This window comes from Odontomachus brunneus, unplaced genomic scaffold (assembly GCF_010583005.1).
Source record: "Odontomachus brunneus isolate Ranch 3 - 2012 unplaced genomic scaffold, Obru_v1 Obru_scaffold_074, whole genome shotgun sequence".
In the NCBI taxonomy this organism is placed as follows: domain Eukaryota; kingdom Metazoa; phylum Arthropoda; class Insecta; order Hymenoptera; family Formicidae; genus Odontomachus; species Odontomachus brunneus.
This window is the reverse complement of record NW_022639524.1, coordinates 1,230,389-1,253,405: the sequence shown is the minus strand read 5'-3', so window position 1 is coordinate 1,253,405 and position 23,017 is coordinate 1,230,389. Positions and strand designations below refer to the sequence as shown.

Here is a 23,017-nt window from a genome sequence, read left to right as displayed (position 1 = left end):
TATATATATATATATATATATATATATATATATATATATATATATATATACATATATACATTATATATACATACACACACATGCGTATATTTGTTTTATTTTTCTTTTTTATATAACAACGCGAGACACACCGAATAATGCGTATGCTCTCACTGGATCTTACCGTTATGAATCTCCTCAATTCTTCTTTATCGTTTTACTCCTTCTCTCTCACGATTGAATATCGGTTTTACGATTATCATATATTGCTCTATCGGCTATTACTATTACTGTTTCTACGAGTAATATACTGCGCGCGCGTACTATTACTACTACTACTATTACTACCACTACCACCACTGCTATTAGTACCGCTACGATAACTGTCACTAATAGTACCGTATCGTTAATTTTACAAACCTTTCGTTCGGCTCGATCAAATTTTTTGTTATGGCCGTTAAGATTAATGCGTATAACATTCCGGAGCTACAGTAAATAGAACATTTCGGTAAAATTGTGTCTGCACTTGAATGTATGCATGCGTGCGTGCGTGCGTGCGTGTGTGTGTGTGGGTGCGTCAGCGAAAGATTAAGAAAAGAATACGAAGATAAGAGAGAAAAAGAATAGAACAAAGGAGAACATGTGAGAACAACATGTTAGAGATTGTAGCTGTCAGAGGTGTGCGACTTCCTGAAAATTTCGGGTCGGATATTTTCGTCGGATATTTTCTTCGGGTTCGGGACGGGGCTACCGCGATTTCGAGTATTCGCACACCTCTACATAGTAGTAATACATTTAAGTGAGGAAACTGTTATGTACATACATATGATTATTACAGTAACATAAGCTGCTTATAGATGTAATGTATTTTTTGTAGGGACCATAATATAAGCGGAAAATATATATATATATATATATATATATATATATATATATATATATATATATATATACACATTATATATATATATAAAGTTACGATCAGTACTAACGAGTGATACAAATCGATGATTCTTTGTCACACTTATGAAAGCAATACGCAATCGATTGCAACACAGTAATAGTGCGAGGAACAAAAGAAAGAGAGAGAGACAGACAGATCGTGAGAGTAAATGTATAATCACTTGTGTTTCTCACGAAAATTATATTAAAGCGAGATAACGTGTCTTAAACGTTGATTGGGACGATAAAGTTGCGCACTGAGAAATATTAGATAATAAATATAATGTGAGATGCAAAATTTAGAAAATTAAATCTATAGAAATTTTTTCTGCTTTACGCGCGAATCGGATTATACAAGTTGAGATATGCCTTAAAACATAGAAAGGTTAAACGATTAACTCTTTCGTAGCGACGTCCGAAAAACCTATTATGATTTCCAGCATAATGAGCAGCTTTCTCTTTAGATAATTGCTTACGGCAATCGAAGCATATCCGAAGATATTGAATTACATTTTCTAAACGGCACATAAAAACGCACACTTTCGCAGCGAAAGGGTTAAAAGCGACACGAAGATTGTAGGAACGCGTAGAGCGTTCGTGGTACTGCGAATAAAAAAGAATGATCTATCTCAGATTGTAGCGCACTTTTGCAATCGCAGTCTTGTTTCGAAAGTAATTCGGAGAGTGCGTATATTGGAAACTCAATTGGCGAAATCCGCATTCGTGAGATCCGTCAGACTTTTGCCTCTTATAAATCTCGTTTCCCCTCTTGTGACACAAATTGATATTCTGGAGTCTCAAGAGTGCTTCGCGCAAATCGAAAACTGATGCACACGACGTTACGTATCTCGCGTGCCAGAGTCATTATTGTCGAGTTACTATTTCAATTGGGGGAAAAAAATCTAGATAATAATCACAATGATCGGAAACGCCTTTTACGTGACTCATACAAGCCTAATTTTCGAAGAGTAAGGCACAAACAAACAATGTATTTACAATGAATAAATGTTTTGAAAACTGTTAATCCAGATATCTCGAACCCGATAATGCGTGATTGCAATTTCCTGGAAAATAGATCAAGCAGACCAACTTGGTGCGAGACGGTAATTCAATCAATTCGCACGTTTTGCACCGTAATTAAATTGTGCAAAACGTTTATTTCTCTTAATACATTGTGCACCAATTTTCTCGGAATGTGCGTAAATATTCGAGCCTCTTAATACAGAACGATATTCCAATATTATTGGAATTTCGCACGTTCTTCGATCGTCCAATCGTAGTGAAGTTCCGACTAGAGCGCTTCCGGCCATTTCCGCCATTTCCTAACCCGTTCATCCATCCGGTATTTCCAAATGGACAAATTTACGCATGCGCGATAGCGTCGTATGCACGGTCAGCTTTCAGTAGCGTATTTATTTTTATCGAAATAAGAGGTATCATTAACCCGAGTAGAAATAAATGCTGAAAAAAGCGCGGAAATACATATTAATCAAGAAAAATTAGAAACCAAAATTTTTGCATTTGCAAACATGAATATCAACATGTTTCAGGAATGAAAAAGATGCAGAAAATTATACTAGTGCTCTAAACAATACAACGACGTATGACGCTCCGATATCCAATAGTAGAGTTTGTAACTACTGACATTTTTGTTTTTCCAGAAAATTGATTCTCCCTTTAAATTTCGAACGTCGCATATCGGACGTCGGACGCAGTGTAAATCCTGCATGAGTCTTATACAAACTTGTCTAAGCCTTTGCGAAATTAATGAGTTCTCTTACCATACGTGCATCATTACTTGCCACGTCAGTTCAATACATCTCACTCGCCACCGCAGCAAATAAATAATGTTCAGCGGGCCCAATGGGCGACTCGCGTTGCACGCAAGTACGACCCTGGAGCGCGCGATCACGTGGGCATGCGCGCAGGTTCCGGATGCGCGGCGGCGCGGCGCGTGGTGGGAGTTGTCCTTTCATCCGGAGTGAGTCCGTCAGTGCGGTCGGCCGTTCCAGTTGTTCACGGGCTTCTCAGGCGAGTGGACGAGTGCGCGAGTGGTGCGAATACCTTCGGCGTGTTTCCTGTCACCTACGGAGTCGCGTTTTCGCTAACGAACGCCCCACCGTAGCTTCCATATTCAATGTGTATGGCGATTCAGGTGAGTGCTCGCGACACGCTCTCGCAGGGCCGACGGGGAAAGAACGCGCAAAATCGCGACGTGCACGGCGTGATGTGCGTGCGTACGACATACGTACGTAGCAACGAATGGACGAAATGTCGATCGCTCGTCGCGTTTGCGAATTTACCGAGTATATACGCGTACATCGTGCATATATATGTACGTGTATGTATGCGTGCATGCATGCATGCGTGCGTGCGTGCGTCTGTCTGCCTGTCTCTCTCCCTGTGTGTGCCGCGTTTCGTGGATGTGCGCGGCGTGGCGCGGCGCGGGCGACGAACTCTGGCGTCTCGTCTCGTCTCTCCACTGCCGCCAACTCCATCGAGACGACGATCTTTTTTTCATCGGATACGCTCGCCGTGCCGTCGAAATGCGAGTCCCTCGGCACGCGAGTCGCGCGCCAGTGGGTGACGGCCTCTCTTCCGACGACCAGTCTCGCGATATGTCCCTGTATATAGCTGAGGCAGGCTATACACCCAGTCGGGACGCGTCGGATCGCCTCGTCTCGAGGCGTGACGCCTCCTTTCCCAGCTTTGCGAACAAGAACGCGACGCGAAGGCTGTGTTATATACATAGTTCGCGCGCAGGAAGGACGGCACTTTGCGCGCTCAAGCGTTTACAGCGGAGCGTACCACGCGTCCTCTTCTGTTATCTCTTTATGCGTGAGAGAAAAAGAGAGAAAGAGATATATAGACGTGGAACGCGAGAGCGACACGTTAGGCAGCCTCGATTTAAGTAGATCTCCACCTCGACGACGCATCGAAACGTCAAACATGCCGTTGGGACAGCACACGCTTCTCGCTTCGCCCGGCGGGCTTCGTGTTCGCGCGAAATCTCACGCTCTTGATCAGCGGATCTGAGATACTTTCGGCCGTGATCGATGGATGTAACACTTCCCCCACTTGAGCGATACGTTTACGTACATAGATGGAGAAAAAACTGTGCTCGGACTAGTAGCGCGCGCATTTATACGGAGGGTGTCGGATACATGTGGCCGCGCGAAGTTTACAACGCGAACGCAACCGCGTGTTGAGCTTGCAGTGCAACGAAATCGTACGCGAAACCGACGACGGCGTGGTTTCCTTCGTCGAACGTCCATGTAATCTCATGATCTTCATCTCGGTGCGTGGACGCACACCGTCGTGCGCGCGGGATCGCCAAGTTCATTCGAATATGAATATATATATATATATATATACATACACACATATATATATATATATAGCGATCATGACTCAACGCGTAACAATGTTAGCGGATATCTCGCAACCGGGTGTGTGCCGCGGTTTATTCCCGCTTCGAGGAACGTCGAGGCGTCTTTGCAGTCGAAAGAAATCGCTGGGCGACTTTGTTGACATATGCGCCGGAGTACCTGTTTATTAATGACAATGTCTTGCAATGTGTGTAAACTTAGAATGTTTATCCGGATTTTACACTGAGATTTCAGTCGGAAGAAACGGGCATATGGAAGGAATCCAGCAACGAGCTCATTCAGGCGACTCATTAGCGTCGCGAAATTTTAACTTCTCTCTCTATCTCTCTCCTCCTCTCTCCCTCTCCCTCGCGGCTAATCGCTAATCCCCGCCGTTGTTAATTATAAATAATTATGACGCGAATAAAAAAGAGCCGACGGCGGCTAGTTTATTCAGGAACGTCCCTGTTCGCTCGATAGATCTGATCTCCCACACATTTTCGCCCGATTACCACCCCGTGGTGACTCGATTTCTCGGAAAAACGGAAAAACGAGTTGACGTCATTCGGCGGTACGACGCGACGTGACACGACGCGACCAAGAGGCGTCCAACTACACAACGAACGAGCACGCGCGCTTGTGTATGTGTGCACGTCGTGTATGTGCGTGATGGTAGGCAACCGGGAGCCGATTATCGCGTTCGCGAACTTCGGCCATGTTTTACTTGCGTTTTACGTCAACTGGTTCGATAGGTGTGAAATCTCGCAGTTATTATCGTGACTTTGGCTTATCGACCACGCGAGCGTGGAGTGTCTTTGATCGCCTCGTTCTCGCTACCACGATGCAGAATCATGGCCAATGACAAATACCGCTCGCGTTCGACAAGAACGATTGCGAATCGTTAGTAAGTGCCTCTTTTTCCGCGAATGTGTGATTTATTGTGGCCGGTGTGGGCGTTTACGGCCATGAAGCAGAGACGAGTGATCGACAACGCGTTATCGGTTTCGTAATCGCGATACGGCTCGCGCTTAATTTTCGCGAGATTCGAACTCGCTGACTCGCGACAGCTGAATACAGCTGAATCTCACGAACGGGCCCCAATCGAAATTTTACTCCTAATTTCGGCTTAAAGTTCCTAACATTTGTATATTCTGAAGGAGCAATGTGCGTTTAATACACCGGAAAACTGAAGTTCTACTTAGTATTACTAAATGGCAGGGAATGCACAAAATGCCACTTGTAGATTCCAAACTGAATTCCTTGGTAAAGCTAGCAGTTTAAATAGGTTCAAAAGAGAATATAGGCTTCAGAGTATCAAATGGAATGTTGAGGTCGAAAGTAGGATCGAAATTCCGACTAGGTGAAGACTCGTTTATCTAAAAGATAAAAAAATATTTATTCGGTGAGTAATAATAACATATCTTTACTCTTAAATCTAAATTATTTTATCTGAATAGAATAAACAATTGCTTTGATAAAAAACTGAGAATTTAAGAAAATGTATATTTCCTTATTTGAAAAATATTTTAGTATAAGTACACGTATATACAGAGTTGGGAAAGTTATTTTTTAAAAGTAACTAATTACAGTTACAGTTCTCTTTGCTGAAAATGTAACTACATGTTACAGTTACAAGTTACTGGCTATGAAAAATAACTCGTTACAGTTACAGTTGCTCAAAAAGTAATGAATCGTTACTTTTAAGTTACTTTTTTAAAATGATTGTAAATTAGTATTGTAAATATAAAAATCTTACATTTTAAGTTTTATTAAAATGTAAGAATTGAATTTTATAACTAATATCTTTTATAACTATCACATTAATTAGTCTATCCACTTAATAAATTTCAAATATGTACTTAATATAATAAAAATTTAATGATAGTCTTGTAGAGAAGTAAAAGAATTTAATCACATACTCCATAAATACGTTGATAAATTTATTAAATTAATATACGATTATTATATAATTTTAATTTTATTTTATGTTCCCCAAGTAACTATTAAAGTAACTGTTAAAAAACAAACAAAAACTGTTACAAGTTACTAAAATAAGTAATTAAGTTACCGAAAAAATGTAATTGTAACTGTTCGTTACAAGTAACGAGTTACTTTCCAACCATGCATATATAGGGTGTCCCATTTTAAATGATCCATTCTGATAATTGTTCAGCCAAGCATATTCAGCAAAAATGTTTCAGACAAAAGTTGTCGGGTTTAGAGAAGGACATCTGAAGGTAACCTTGATTTTGACTTTGGAGGTCATTTTGAAGGTTATTCGAAGATCAACTTTGCTTTTTAAATAAAAACATTTATTTTTTATTACGAAATTTTATTCTACATAAAGAAACTAACAACTTTTGTTTGAAAACATTTTTTATACGACCTCTATTTTCTAAGATATTTACGGAAATATTTACAAAATTATTGATTTCAATAATTTTTTACTCAAATTCTATCAACTTTACCGAAAAATAGCAAGAGATAAAAATTATTTATTTTCTTCTCATAGAGTTCTGACAATTTTTTCAGAATTTTTTATAAACTTTTTAATATTTCAAGAAAATGCAAGAAAATGTAGTACTAAGAAGTTAATTAAAAAATTTTGAAAAAATTCTCAGAGCTCTAAAGAAGAGCTCAGAGAAGAAAATAAACAATTTTTATCTCTTGCTATTTTTCGGTAAAGTTGATAGAATTCGAGTAAAAATCATTGAAACCAATAATTTTGTAAATATTTCCGTAAATATCTTAGAAAATATATGTCGTATAAAAAATATTTTCAAACAAAAGTTGTTAGTTCCTTTACGTAGAATACAATTCCGTAATAAAAAATAAATAAATATATATATATAGCAGATTATAGCTCTCACCGATTAAATATTTTTCATTTCTTATATTTTTTTTTCTTTGTGTATAATTTTATACGTGGTGAAGTCGCATATATTACACGGGGAGATTTTTTAATTTTTCATATAAATTCTTTTAAATTTCACTGTTTCTAGTAATGCAGAAATAAGCTACCGATAAGGCTCTTGCCTTAAGGAACGTAGTAAATTTCATTTAATGAATAGCATGCATAAAATGAAAAGATAGTCAACTGCATAATTGTATCGACTTATTTCTCAATTACAAGATTCTACAGTAATTTTTATTATAAGATGCCATTTGTGTGTATTAATATATATGGTGTATTAATATATTTCTCCATACACATATACACAGAAATATTGTGCTGTCGCGAATTCGGAGAACGACTCGGGCTCGGCTTTTCCGAATAAAGTCTCATTATCCGCTCGTCATCTCGCCTTACGCGACCACGTGCGCGGTCTGATTCGCGTGGGTCGTCGAATTACGCCGCGATCGCATTTCACCTATGTAGAACATATCAAGTACGATCATCATAACTCGCGAAATTGGCTCGCGCCGCGCGCGTACATCCCGAAGCACACTGTCGCACAGTAGATCAAAATCAGCCATTCCGTAGACATCAACCAAAATTCTGGTCAAAAACAAAATTTTGTTCAGAAATCATCTTTAATACATGCGCGTCGGAGCGTGCATATATGCGCGCTTTTTTTCCTCTATATATGACGGTGCGCGCTCGCACGTCGCAATTGCATCGCTTTTGTTGAATTGTACATGTGCATGCAAACATATCTTTTTCGTAAAATTCTGCAAATTTACCTCCACCAGTAGCGGCATATAGTGCCCCGGCGCGTATGTTTAGTAGAATGAATTCATAATAATAATTATTATTTATAATTATTATTATTGATATAATTATAATAATTATTACTAAATAAATAATTATAATAGTTATTATTTATAATTATTATTATTAAAGTGAAATATATTTAACGATCAATGGGCTGCACGCTTCAGTTCTTGTCTTTTTCCACTCTTCTATCTCACTCAGTGAAACGATGGAAAGGAGATACGAGGAAAAATACAACGCACTTGCGCACACCAACAACCTAATTAATTTAATAAAAGGGACATTGTGGAATCTTACGGGAGAAAACAATGTGCAGCAGAAAAGATTATTTACGAGATCGTAGGTGTAACCTACGTGAATGTATACTATATAAAAATAGTTCTTCGAAAGCCCACCGGATTTTGGACAAATACGAACATTTTTTATCTTAATTACTCAGTAAACAGCTAATTGGTTTAAAATTTCTTTTTGTCCGATTATAAAGTAGAATACGTAAAAAATAATACGTAACAGACGTAATGACATCTGTTAATTAACAGCAATTAAAAACATCTGTCAATTAACAGCAATTAAAAACATGAGGAGAATCATAGAATTGAAGATAATTCAATAGATAAGGTTAATTCAATAGATAAATTCTTAATATAGAAGTATAGTTCTTTATACAGGGAACAGAGTACTTAAAGCTCAATCTACAATATACTGTTTGTTTCCTGTTTCTTATTCCCTGTCTTTTTTCTAGCTTAAAAGCTGATTGTTCCAATCTCTTGATAAGCTACCTTATAGTTAAATCATACGTCTGTCTTCGTTTTTTCTTCAAATTGGACAAAGACAGACATATGATTTAACTGTCAGGTAGCTGACCAAGAGGTTGATACAATCGGCTCTTAAGATTTGAGCCACATAAAAAGATAAAGAGAAAGAAACAGGAAGCAAAAACCACATTGTAGGTTAAGCTTAATACATAATACAAAAAATACTACTTCTACCTCACGAATTTGATTTATCGTAGAAATGTGTGTGGGAAAACTGATATGCTTACAACGCACACATCTATATTATTCATTTATCTATATTTCCTGCTTTCGGGTTATGCATTGAGAGCACTCTACAACATATTTGAATGGATAAAATTGGTAAACTAAAATTGAAAAATTTTTGACTCGATGTTCACATATTTCCTCATTCCGATCTACTACGTCGCCAATCCGGACGTCCAGCAATCGAGATGGCGGTGTAAGTTTTTCGCGTGTTCGTATCCGATAATGATTTAATCTGCGCGATATCGTCGTCGTCGCTCTCGAGCGTGAATCTCGGAAAGGCCGATCGATCGCGGAATTGATCGCGCCGATTTGCGGTCAAGTGTTTTCTAAACGCCTCCTTCTCGTACCAAGTTCATCGCCGATACCCCATTGTTCGTAATTATGTTGTATATACCAGATACATGCATATTAGACACACATGTACTTTATATTCTGCACAATGAGAGAAAAAAATAGTTGATCTAACTAAAATTATAGAGTTATTTCTGATCCCAACCATATATTTTCTGGTTGTTTTAATACGAAAATGGTGAAATACAAAGAAAAATATCATTCTATTGCTAAAAAAAAGTTACAATTTCCTCCTTTTAAGTAATGATTATCTTCAATAAAGAATATTTCCTTGATAATAGTCTACAAATGTACTCATCACAAATTTCTAAGAAAAATCTAGGAAAACTTTTATCATTCACTTAAAAGGAAAATTTTTTATTTTTTTTTGTAGAAATATTATAAAACTCTATCAAAGAAAAAGTTAGTTTTATGTAGTAGTACAACAGACGAAATTTATATTTTAATTTGATATTCTTGGTTGTAATGTTAAATCTACTAGCAATCAGAACGAATTTTGAACAAATTTGATGCTTGTGATGAGCTTATAACAGATTTACAGATGTATAAATTTATGAAATATTTGAAACGAGTAACATTTACTTGAATGCAGTATGTATTTTTCTGTGTGTAATAACATGCATATAAGATTATCATCGCCAACATTATGGTAGAATTTAATAAAAAAGTAACTTTGTTGGTTATAATTTTTAGTAATTATTTCTCTATGTGATCATAGTTAAAAATACCAGACATTTTTCTCACAGTGCAGCCAAGTCCAATCTGTCTTGGCCTGTTTTTATTAAATCGCATGTGTCGTTGACTTCTTGTTCTACGTTTTACAATGTCTCATCGAATTCGCGAATGCTCGTCGTCGTTGATGTCGTTGTCGTCACGAATCTAATCAGCACCTCTGCGATGTCAGCCACATTTTCGCGCGACGGAAATTGCGTAAGTTTTTGAGCTTTATCCCACTTGCCGTCACTGATAACACCAATGTGCGTTCGTATAGTCGTAATTATATTTCTGCCGAGTGCAACGACCGTGTCTGTGTCGATCGACTCGGGTGAATCGATCGCCGTGGGATTTCCCGTGTTGTTCGAAATGAAAATGTCAAAAACTCGCACGCGGCCTTTCACTCTCTGTCGCGTTTTTTCTTTCACCAATCGGAGAATTCAACTATCACTTCGCGGTTAGACAAAATCAAAACCTATATTAATACACTAAAAAAATATCTGAACTTCTTTATGAAATCTAAAATTTATTTTTGCGAAATAAACTTTTAGCCCATACACACCCACATACACAAATACATTTTCAAGCATTTTTTCTCAATATAGTCGTTACTTGAAACTTGGCTCAGGTGAGATACGCAGATTTGTATTTAGAATTGCGAGTTTTTCAGCTAAATCGTGATTGCAAATGTAATATCAAACATATATGATTTAAATAAAAAAACTCAAATCTAATTCTAAATTCAGATCTAAGTATCTCACGTGGAATAAGTTTCAAGTAATGACTATTAATACGAAGCTAAATGTTGCAAATGTTTTCTAACTCACCGCGACGTTTACGCGATTATCGCGCAAATAAAATTTTTTCGTTCTAAAGTCGTGCATGGAATATCGGCGACGACTGCACCCGCAATTCGTAAAGATCTAGCGTTCTGTTTCCTGTTATGTAAATTGGATTACATTACATAACGGTGAATAGTCTGGGGCAGGAAACTAGGAGTGGCCATGCTGCGCGTAGCATAATTGCAAGAATATTAAGTAATGTAATTAACTACGCAATCTTACATCTCGCGTGTACTATAAACGCGTATATATATTTTTTTTATTCATATGTACACAGTTTATCATTCGCGGAAAATGAAACATGAATACGCCAGTCATGCACGAGAAAATATAATTATTTCGAGTCTATACAAACGTGATAAATGCGATAGAAATAACAACTTAAGTATCTTGATTCTTCAAAATCTTGACGCATTTAACTCATTAACGCCCAAATATACTGAAATTGTACGTTGATTTGAGCCATTTATCTTTCGGAAATGAGGTCTGCTTATAAAGAGTACCAATTTCGATGTCGCTCTATCGAATAACATTGAGAAAATTTACAAAAATTACAATTTATGCAAAATTTTTGCAAAATAAAATTAAACAACGCATGTTTTTAGGGCTAATTTTTTTTTCTTCCGCTATTTTCTCCATAAAAACGTGTTAATATCGCTCGAGAAAGTGTCTAAAACGTATTCCCGACACTAACTTAAAAAATATGTCATGGGTATTTTTTTCAACAAACATGGCGGTACCAAAATGGTGGTCGATTTGAAACGTTTAACTCGAATTTTCGTTATATACTTTCGTTTTATATTTGGTTATCGAAATTGTTTTAGGATCAATATTACTACAAAATTACATAGTAATTTACATAATAATTACATAGTAAAACAATTTCGATAACCAGATATAAACGAAAATTCAAATTAACCGTCATTTTGGTACCGCCATGTTTGTTGAAAAAAATACCCATGGCATATTTTTTAAGTTCACTTTCCCGAGTGATACTAACACGTTTTTATAGAGAAAATAGCGGAAGAAGAAAAAATTAGCCCTAAAAACATACGTTTTTTTATTTTGTTTTGCAAAAATTTTGCATAAATTGCGATTTTTTAAAATTTTCTCAACGCTATTCGATAGAGCGTCATCGAAATTGATAGGAATGGTATTTTTTATAAACAACAGACCTCATTTCCGTAGTAAAATAAATGGCTCAAATCAACGTAAAATTGCAGCACATTTGGGCGTTAATGGGTTAAACCTTCTGTGGTTCTATATCAAATCTATCTTGGCATCGTGTTTCTCTCCTCAGCCAATTCTATAGCAAAATTTTTATATATTAATAATATAGTTTAATATGATATATATATATTTATTGCTGTTAAATAGTACATATTACCGTAAATAATATATACTCAATAAGAGAATTTATTGCTATAAAAATACATCAATTAGATACTGAAATATTGAAGTAAACACAAATTACACGAGATACTGCGAGGAAATAACAAAATTTTGTACGGATTGGAACGTCGCGGACAATCTGGACTACCAAAGATTAATGCGAAAACGAACGAAATTCGCGGGTCGTTGAGAAGTCGTTCATGATAATTACGGTGTCGAATTCGAGTCGCTAGGATTTAGTGGGTGTGTTTCTGTTTTGTCCAAACGAATTGGACACTGGGAGCACGCGCTACGTCGAGTGTGTGCTACGAGTAATTCGACGAAGAAGAAGAGCGGCGGCATTAGTAAGTACCGCCTCTCTTTTTCTGTCGGTGTCGTCTTTTCAGAGGCCTCCGATCAGCCCCCGGTGGCCGCGGCCAAGGCTTTTCCCGCAAGATTATTCCGAGACTCCTCTTTCTTCCCGCCGCGCCACGTGTTGGATAGAGTTACTATCTCGACTAGACCGGTTGCGAGCGATATGTGTAGCTCGAGGCAAAGGACGATTCAGCACGACGGCTGTGCAGGGCCGTACACATAAATGCGAAAGCACGAATGGGCTAGACGAACAGATCGTTACGTCTGTCTTAACCCTTGGAAGAAAAGGTAGACTGGTGAAACATAAAGGGAAAAATGGGATCTCGTTGACCCTAACAATACTTCTCTTTTAAGAAAATATGTTGGGTTTGAGAAAAAAGAAAGAGGAAATGAGAAAACTAGTTGTGGAGTCCCGTTTAATCCACTATATTTCCATCCAAAGGGAGTTAGTTTCAAAAGAAATGAATTTCTCACGAAAAAGATATGAAGAAAAAATGCCGGGAATTTATCTTGGCGTTATTCATGGTTCGTGCTAGTTTCAGCCAGAAATCTTTGTCTTCCGATAGCGAGTCAAACACAAACAGCTCTTGGATATTCAGAAAGTTGTATTTTATCTTCAAAGAAAAAGAATGCGGGTTTGCCCCGATAGACTGATGTACGTAAACGAAACAGCAACTTGAAGCATATTAAATGACAAAATTCGGTAATTTTGCGACTCTTTTAGTAAATTCGTTGCAGCATTGATACAAAAAACTTACATTAATGTATAGTATAAATTTAATATTTAATTCAATACAGTATATTTCAGGTATATTTCAAGTATATTTACTTCATAAATGTACTTGAAAGAATTGTAAAGTTTCCATCATCGATTATCTCACATCGTGATAATCGTGAGAGTTTATCTAAGTAGTCCCTCGTTGTTCCATTGAAGTAAGGCTGCCGAGGCCCGAAAAATAAACATTGTAAGACTCGTGTACCGAGGGAAAATTAATGTATGGGAATAACAACAGACAGATCAAACTCGATCTAGTTTATTTATTATCTAGTATATTATCGTTTTCTACTCTTTCTATAAACTCACTATCGCATTCTACTGACCCTCCGCTTCAGTCTCTGCGACCTTCGGCCGCTTTCTCACGGGGTCTCAGGCAATTCATTAGAGAATTCACCGGAAAGATGAACCTTGGTCGGATCTTTTGCACAACAATAGCCTTAATTTCGGATAAGAGTTAAATATCGGAGTCTTCAGGATATAGAGAGACATACGACTTAAGTTGATGGAAAAAATATTTGGTTAAATATCTGATAAAATATGAACGAATTCCTGGGAATTCTGTGTTCAGCTTAACAAGATTCTGGTTAATCAGTACTTCGCAACTTGAAACAGTTGAAAGTTCTGAATAACCAGAATCTCGTTAAGTTGATCCAGACTTTCGACATCGATCGTCTCACGACGTAAAACATTCGGTGATGGAAACTGTACAATAATTTTAATCACATTTATGAGACAAATATACTGTATTGAATTAGTAATAATAATAAAGTAATAATTAGTAATAATAATACTGTATTGAATTAATTATTAAATTTACATTGTACAATGATACAAATTCAATGTTATATCGACGCAACAAAAAATACACGAAGTTACTCCCAGATCTTACATTACATTAAATTTTGCATGGCATATTATTCTGAGCAAATTTTGATCATTTCTTTTTCGTATTTCTATTATATAATAAATATAAGTGCCGTGTGTGAACCACTCATAAGGGATGCGAATTTTACAAATCGACTAGTAAAAGTTACTATCAAATTTACGCACATCTGTCTATCTAGGAAACAGAATTCTGGTCGATTGCAGTTCGTTCCTACTTCGACAGACATTTGATTAATCCAACCAAATTTCTTTGTTTTCCGCACACAAATCCGAGCGAGAACAAAGGAGACAACGAGGTTCTCATTGTCGACTCAAGCGCGACAGACACGCGATACGTCCTTCCGCGAGATTCAAACCCGGTTGTAAGGTTCGACGCACTCGTGCTGAACCGAACGCGATCACGGCGCGCCGGCAACTCGTAAGCCGATACACAGGCGTCGATGCGGCCGAGTCACCTATGACGACGCGGAATCAATTTATGTAACATTGTGTTATTGCCTCAACACTCGGCCGTGCGATAAGAAGGCTCCTCGCCGGGCTCGGATTAAGTTGCCTCCTCGGCGGCACACGAGCACTCGCGCGCGCGCGCGCGCGCGAATGACCCTCTTACACCTCGTACTTCTGCTCTGCTGTTGGTCGTGGTCGCGCAACACGAGACAAAACACTCTCGGATGAAAAACAAAGAGCATCGTGAATAGACCACCGTCGTCGCGTGACCCTCCTCATTCGTGATCGAACTTTCTCGGCGCGCTTTAGGCCGGGGACACACAGAAAAACTGAAGCGAATTGACCACCCACAATCGATCATTCTTGAGCCGTAAGGAGAATCGTCGACTGTGGTTGCTCAATTTGCTTGCTGCTTACGTTTTTCTGCGTGCTCCCGGCTTTTCGCTCAACACACCCTCTCCCGTACGCGCGCACGAGTGGTGGATTTCCGGCGCTCTTAAATTTAGCCGACATGCGCGCGCGAGACTCGTTTCCGAAACAATTAACGCCGGTGAATTGGGAAAACTGCCAGCCCCTGCGCGGGGTAATTGATTGGCGCGCTTAGCGGGGCGTAATTACACACTGGCGCCAACCTAACCCTAGCCGATCTTCGTCTCGTTCTGTAAATACGCGAGGTATGAGTCACACGTACGTGAACACACACGCACGCCCGAGAGGAGCGCACGTTTCTAGGCACGTGCTCCTCTCTAGGCAATGCGCACTCTCGCAAGTCTTTCCGCCACGCTTTCGTCTCGAGATGATTGCGATCGCGCGAAATTCCCACAGTTTGGCCCTCGGCCGCGTATCTAGGTAGATTTTCATGATTATCACGACGTGAGACAATTGATGACGAAAACTTAACAATTCTTTTCGTCACACTTATGAAGTAAATATATTGCATTGAATTGTTAGATTTACATCGTACAATAATGTAAACTTCTTGTTATATTGACGCAACAATAAATTTACTGAAAGTCCCACTCAGATTTTCATGTTATTTATCGTAACGTATTGTTTGGGGCGAATTCTGATCATTTTTTTTTTGTATTTTTATTTCGTCATACTATGTGATAAATATTAGTGCAAACTGATCAATCATAAGACATTCAATGTTGCTAAATTCTGTGACTTATATTTAAATTCGCAGCAAAGTTTACATACATCAATCTATGGGACTCGGTTCCCACAAGTGTTGATCTATGAACTCGCCGTGCTCGTTTCTGCGAAATCCAGTTGAGTTTTATATCTCGTTCTTATTTCGTAACGTAAGAAGTTGGAGATGGCTCTTGCTCAACAATAAATAAATATGCATACACACGTACGCATCAAACGAAGCCGCGTCGCACGAATGACGTCCGTCCTAGCTTGTCGTCGCTTAAAAATAGAGCATCGGGTGTGGTATTTCGCGAGGGGGATGTCGGCGGAGTTTTCAAGTGGATCGAATGTCTCGTCCGTGCTGGTCGTCTCCAAAGGACGATGAATGTTACATCCCCCCCTCTCAGCCGCAGGAGCATTGCTCGGCGAAGGAGACAAAAAAGAGTAAGGGGAGAGAGAGAGAGAGAGAGAGAGAGAGAGAGAGAGAGAGAGAGAGAGATTCGACGCCCAGACGCGCCTAGGGTGGACGACCGGTGTCACTGACCTTGCTTAACGATCGCCAATGTCTGCGGGGCCATCGGCGCGTAGGGCCAGCTGGGATTTTCGAAGGGGAGCCACGCAAATCCAGTCCGCGGCGTTCCGAATTTAGAAACGAGAGGAGGAGAGTGCGGCTCTCTCGTCCCCCTTCGTTTCTCAACCCCTGCTTTCTCGAGCTCTGCGCTCGGTGTTGTGTTACTCTTTACTGCGAGGAAACGCGCGATTCGCACACACCACATGCGCGTGTAAAAATACACCCGCTCTCGCAGCCTAGCCGACTTTTCCGGGCGCCAAAGAGACCGCGCAGAATTGTACTTGGAATCTGACGCGCTGCTAAGACGATTACAAATGAACGCCGAACACGTTTCCGGCTGCATCGCGCGCGCCCGACAGGGGCGTTTTACTTCGCGTCGCGTTTTCACGCCGGCGATCCTGCGTCCGAGGAGGAAGGAGGAGGTCTCTCTTATCATCCTTCGTCTGGTAACCCACTGACCTACTTGAAATATCGATTTTAACGGGCACCTGAGACCGCTCGTGCCGCGGCCGCTTTCGTTGTCCACGCCGCGCTTTTCGCGGACGAGCAGGAGTGCATGTTAAAGGGAATTATTTATAAACGCTCTTCCGCCCAAGAATAGCGCGTGACTGTCGCGTAGGCGCGACATCTAAAAATCACCTCGAAGGTTAGGGCTACTAATCCCCAGCATCGCTTTAGACTGCCTCTTCAGCAATCTTTGTGATTGCAATGGCCACTTTCTCTTTGAAAGGCCGACGGTATCTCGTCGACATTATGCGTCAATGTTCGAATATTCAAAAAGTGCGGGGCTAGCAAAAATTTTTTTTTTTTTTAGTTTTCTGGAATACGCTTTGAATTACTGAATTGCGGTTTTCGGCACGATACAGCACAAACGTAGCACAATGCGATACAATAAGAATACAAAAATCGAAAAGTGCGGAACTCTAACTTCACACGCGTCGAATATCCTCAATAATGGTTTCGAGAAGAAAGTAATACGAACATTTTTCCATCTTTGGTGGTATGAGATTTCCTGACCTCCGGTCATTGTGCATTCTGAAAGTCTGAAAAGTCATTGAAACGGCTTCGTTCGTTCCTCCAAAAAGACGTGCTCGGATCTTGGAAACGTAAAATGGACCGGGCAACACCATTATGAACGTTGCCTAATGTGCGCACGGTTCGTCGGCCCCCCAAGGCTCGTTCAACCCCGCCCCGTTGTCGTCTGGAAAAGTTGCCGACAAGGGGACGTGAGGAGAGAGAAAGAGAGAGAGAGACGAAGGTAGCGTAGATAATACGTAAATAAAAACGCTTAACGTGTCGACAAAGGCACACGCGCGAGCGTGTGCGAGATATTGTACTTCGACACTTAATACGTGAGACGTCATATCTCTATGTGCTTTGCCGCTCGACACATATCGGCATATATATATATATATATATATATATATATATACATATATCTTTCTCCCTCCCACTATACTTCGTGGAAAAAATTCACAATTTTGATAGTGAAGAAGTCGTGCACACCATCTATCATACGCACCGCAGCGTGTGCGATCTCTCCTCCCTCTCCCGCTTTTTGTTCGCATATATGCACCTATGTGCATCACCCACACGTGGACGCCGGTGTGACATCACGTTGCGACGACGTCATAACGCCTCCTACTCCTCCGGGCCGCGCTCGCTCGTTATTGATTTCCGGTAACTTAACTGGTTCATTTGTGAAATACCAGGCTCTCGGCCGCGTGCTTCCGCGTATGCAAACGTACCATGTCTTATAGTTCTTCTTTTCTTCCTTTTTCTTCCGCGATTTTCAGCCAAAGAATGAGGTAGAATATAACGCTGTATGTGTGTATGCGTGTGTATTGGCTCGTGGACAAGAAAAGATTGACGAAGGATCCCATTTGTCCGCACATTAGGCAACGTTCATAATGGTGTTGCCCGGTCCATTTTATGTTTCCAAGATCCGAGCAGGTCTTTTTGGAGGATCGAAAAATGACCGGAGGTCAGGAAATCTCATACCACCAAAGATGGAAAAATGTTCGTATTTCTTTCTTCTCGAAACCATTCTTGAGGATATTCAACGCGTGTGAAGTTAGAGTCCCGCACTTTTCGATTTTTGTATTTTTATTAATTGTATCGCATTGTGCTACGTTTGTGCTGTATTGTGCCGAAAACCGCAATTCAGTAATTCAAAGCGTATTCCAGAAAATAAAAAAAAATTTTTTGCTAGCCCCGCACTTTTCGAATATTCGAACATTTGTCCATAGTGAGAAAATTCTTCCATTAGACGGACAGGATATACATTCTAAAGCTCACGCGAAGTATCCTCGTTGAACTTTATTGTCCACGTGCCGAGCGATAATGTCCGCGAAAAGTAACGCTCGCGACGCGAGTCGCGGGCTCTCGGTGCTTGTCGTGCACTTAATCATTTCCGTTATGCTTCGCGGAAAGGGTTTCGTGCTCGAAGGACACATCGGTCTCGAACGGTACCAGGACGTTATCCCGCCGATGCACGTGGAGGACGACGCGACCGCGACCGACGTAGACGGCGCCGACGCGCGGGGTCGCGGGATCACTGGCGGCCAACTTTTCCCTCGCGTCGATCCGCCGTCGATTCTCCGAAAGCGGGTTGCGTCGAAATTTCCGCGAGCCGAGCGACGGCGATGACGACGCAGGCGGATCGCGCAAATGCGCACGCCACTGCGTAAGTGACCCAGTAAATTTATCCGGTCGGGCGGCTTTTGACGTCATTAAAACGTTTTCTCTCCGTCGTGCGGCGAGAATGACCGTGAAAGTCGCGCATCCCAGCGATCGGCGTTTTCTACGTTGTTCCTGCACTGACGACGATCACGATGTAAAGGGTGAATAAAGAGTCATTTATAGTGAGATTGGCAGTAAACAATAAGACGTAAACAAAGATCCGGAATCAGAGTCTGGCCATAAGACAGCCAGTTTTGTTTGGTTCGTTGTGTTTTATCAAATCCCATACAATATTCCTATCGGTTAGATTGGGTTAAGAAGACAAAGAAAGAGACTGAAAATATGTCCCTCTCTCTCGTAGGATTTTGCAGTTATGGCCAGGCTCTGATTCAAGGATCTCTAGACGTAAGCAGCAAGCAAATTGACTAACCATAGTCGATTGTTGCAAGAATTATTCAATTTGCTTAGGATTTTACTGCCAATTTCATTAGTGGATGGATTTTAAAACATGCGGCCACGTGTTAACAGACGACAATCGGACTACGGCTTTGCAAGACGCGTCGCAGACGCACATCGGCAGCGACTTATCGGGCTTGCGCACAGCCCAATGCGGAATAGAACCCATGCAACCTTATGCAATCCCATGCAATAGCGTGTGATCCCGAAAGGAGATTACTAATCCGTCTTGCCCGTTTCTGCAAGAGCGACTGTAGACATTGCGACAACGAGTAACATGTGATTTAAGTCGAGCGACACTTAGCGGAACGCGACTTAGCCGACAGACCGGCGTCGCGTATGCCTCAATGAATCAGTTAATTATCACTTAAAGAAGTATTAGTCAGATACCGACATAATGCACACGCGGAAAACATGTATGGTTGAGCCATACATAAATCTGCTTATGTCAGATTCAATACACTATAAAAACTGATGTGTTAAATTTAACATTTCATGGGTCAGGAATCACAGTTTGTGTTAAATTGGCATATTTAATATGTCAGACATAGATTATGTCAATTTAACATTTTCATTTCATTAAAACCATAGATTAATTACCTCTCTCAAATATTAAAGTAACGTTTTATTTTAGTTAATTTAACATTATACATATGTCAATATGTATTCAAGTGTTAAATTGTGTTAATTTTTTCCATATTATGCGTGTTACTTTTTAACACATTTGTTTTGTGTTAAATTTACACATAAATGAGAGTGGATGATTTGACACATTGGGACACATGAAATGTGTTAAATTTAACACATCAATTCTTACAGAGTAGTAAAATATGGAACAGCTAATTATGTAACCGCAGAGCAATTACTAAGTGACAGTGATAATATTTGGTTGCTGCAATCAAAGTCTATCTATAATAAGTATCAATCCAATCGATTTTTTATTGCCACAATCAGATCGCGCCCAACTATATTGGTCTGGTTGATGTGCCAAAATAACTGAGTAATATCAACTACCAAAATAACTAAATTATCAAATATTATCATCATATAAAAATAAACTAAAATGCAACTATGCTGTTCACAACTAAATATTTCCGGTTATGTGCACCATATTTTCTTTTTTCTTCCATGCATTTTTCGCATTTTTGAATTGTTTTCCTGCCATTTGGTTGTATAAAACTATACAAGTGTTTACTCAGAGTAAAAGTACAAGTATCAATAAATAGCGGAATATCCCATATTATTTTGTGGAAATAAACTTTATATCCTAGAAGTAAATTTTCAGATATTTTTTTTTCTCGATTCATCCTATCGCGAAAATTTATGGCGCGCTTATTTATGTGTCGCTTGGCTGACAATGATCGGCGAAATCGAAGTTTGAAGTTGATCAAGCGTTGCCAGTCCTCGGAATCGTGCTCGGGAGCGAGCATTTTGATAGACTTTCAACGATACACCACTAACACAAGAGCGACTACGATTGAAACGCGTGCCACATACTGCGTCAACGCCGCCGCTCGTGTACCCTCTCGAGGCACACGCGACCTCCCTAACTGAAGACGAAAGAGAAGACGGGCAATGACCCTCCTTCCGCCCAGCTACAGAAATTCACCTGCGAGTAAGAGGAGACTTGACAGAATCAATTTTCCTGCGTGCGTCTCCCTTCGACCGGTCGGCATTGCTCACTCAACGACGCAGTGTGCATTTAGATGCGTCTTTGCATATGATCGATTTATTCTTTTTAGATCTAGAATATACCAATCGAATAAAAGTCCACTAAGTGCTCAGTGAACGGGTATTGTATAGAACGCGCACAGAATTTCTCATTGGACGAACCACACGTACAAATCGCGAAGGCGGGGAACGTCATTGCTGCTGTCGCGAAGACTCTACATAGAAGAGAGTCGGGCCGGAGGACGGGGGAATGGAGTGGACATTGCGTGTGGCGTGCGTGCGTGTGGGGGGATCAGATGACGAACGAGCTCTCGACGGTGGAGTGCGAAGCGATGGGCCGGGGGGTGGCAAAGGACGCGGGGAGAGGAGAAGAGAGGACAGGAGGGAAGCTATCTCGACGCCGTGCTATTTTGATCAGCACGCCGTGGCTGGCCCAGATTCGACACGACCGCCACGCCGAGTGGTTCGCGATATCGCATAGCCTTGCGCTCGCTGCTGGGCCCCCACGGAGCCCCCACGGGTGCTCCGATTCGCGACTCGACTTGGCCCCGAACAGCTGCGACAATAAGACGCGACGAGCCGCGGTCGGCTTCTGTCTGGTATTTCCGGCGAGAGTCACGGAGGATGTGAGTCGCTCATGAAGCACGCCCCACGTCAACCTGGGAGACCGTGCGCGCCATCCTCGTGTGTCAAATCTCGAGACTGATAGACCGACCTGTGCTCCGTAGACGATCGCGCCGACGGTACGGCCGTGTTATCCGCTCAGTGAAGTCGTAAAGTGCGCGGAGGAAGCGCGGAGAAAACGCGGAGAACTTCAGGAAGCGCGCGAGTTCGACGAAGGTCGACGCGAGCAAGAGGGATGTGCAGCGAGCTCTTCGCGCGCTGAAAGTGCGCCGAACTTCCGGTCGAGCTGTCTCGCGGGAGTGCGCGCGAAATTAAGATGTGACTTTCTGACTACACACGGTACGGTAATCTCGGCACATTGCTAGCGATTCCGACTGCGTGACAGCACGCGACATTGCTGAAACTGAAACTAAAGGCATAAAAAAGGGAGAAAGAGAGGGTGTGTGTGTGTGTAATATATATATATATATATATATATATATATAAAATATGTATATATAATGTGTGTGTGTGTGTGTATATATGTAGGAAGAGAGTAATTGCCTTTTAATTACTTAAAACTCCCCATGACCTCGGACTGCCCGCGGATTTCTTTCTATCTCTCTCGTTCTCTCTCTCGTCAAATGACCGTGAGATAAAGTAGAATCGAGTTTTGCCTTCGAGCATCTCGCGCTGTGAAAACGTATAGACGTGTTGGATACACCAGCTGGCTCTCGTATAAACGGAACTTTGAATCTCAAAATAAATATCGCCTCAAACGCGTTGTATTTCTCCTCCGCTATGTTCGACCCTCGATCTGACCATCTCATCGTCAGCCAATGTAACGTATGCTCGACAAAATCGTGACGTGCACGTGAATTAAGCAAATTACTCGCGATACCACGCCGCGCATAATATATGACGAGTATTTCATAGTAAGAATTACTATATAGGATATTGTAATCGAGAGAAAAAAGAGGGAGAAAAAAATAGGTAGATATTCCACAGTAATTCACTATCTTTTCATTTCATATGTGCTAACTTATATATCTCAGGAACTGAAATATACACAATATTATACAATATTACG

The 23,017-nt window shown here is 40.6% G+C and overlaps 1 protein-coding gene across 2 annotated transcripts in view; it reads left to right on the top strand.

Annotated features, from left to right (window-relative positions):
• Window positions 1-2,905: 2,905 nt before the first annotated feature.
• LOC116847113 (protein tyrosine phosphatase type IVA 1) overlaps window positions 2,906-23,017 on the top strand; it is a 31,166-nt gene continuing 11,054 nt past the window's right edge. Inside the window, exon 1 of one of the 2 annotated variants that reach the window (XM_032821759.1) lies at window positions 2,906-3,076. The gene's annotated coding sequence lies outside the window, so the exon portion shown is untranslated. Of the gene's footprint in view, window positions 3,077-21,761; window positions 22,288-23,017 lie in introns of those variants that run through there. The other variant, XM_032821761.1, reaches the window with a different exon arrangement.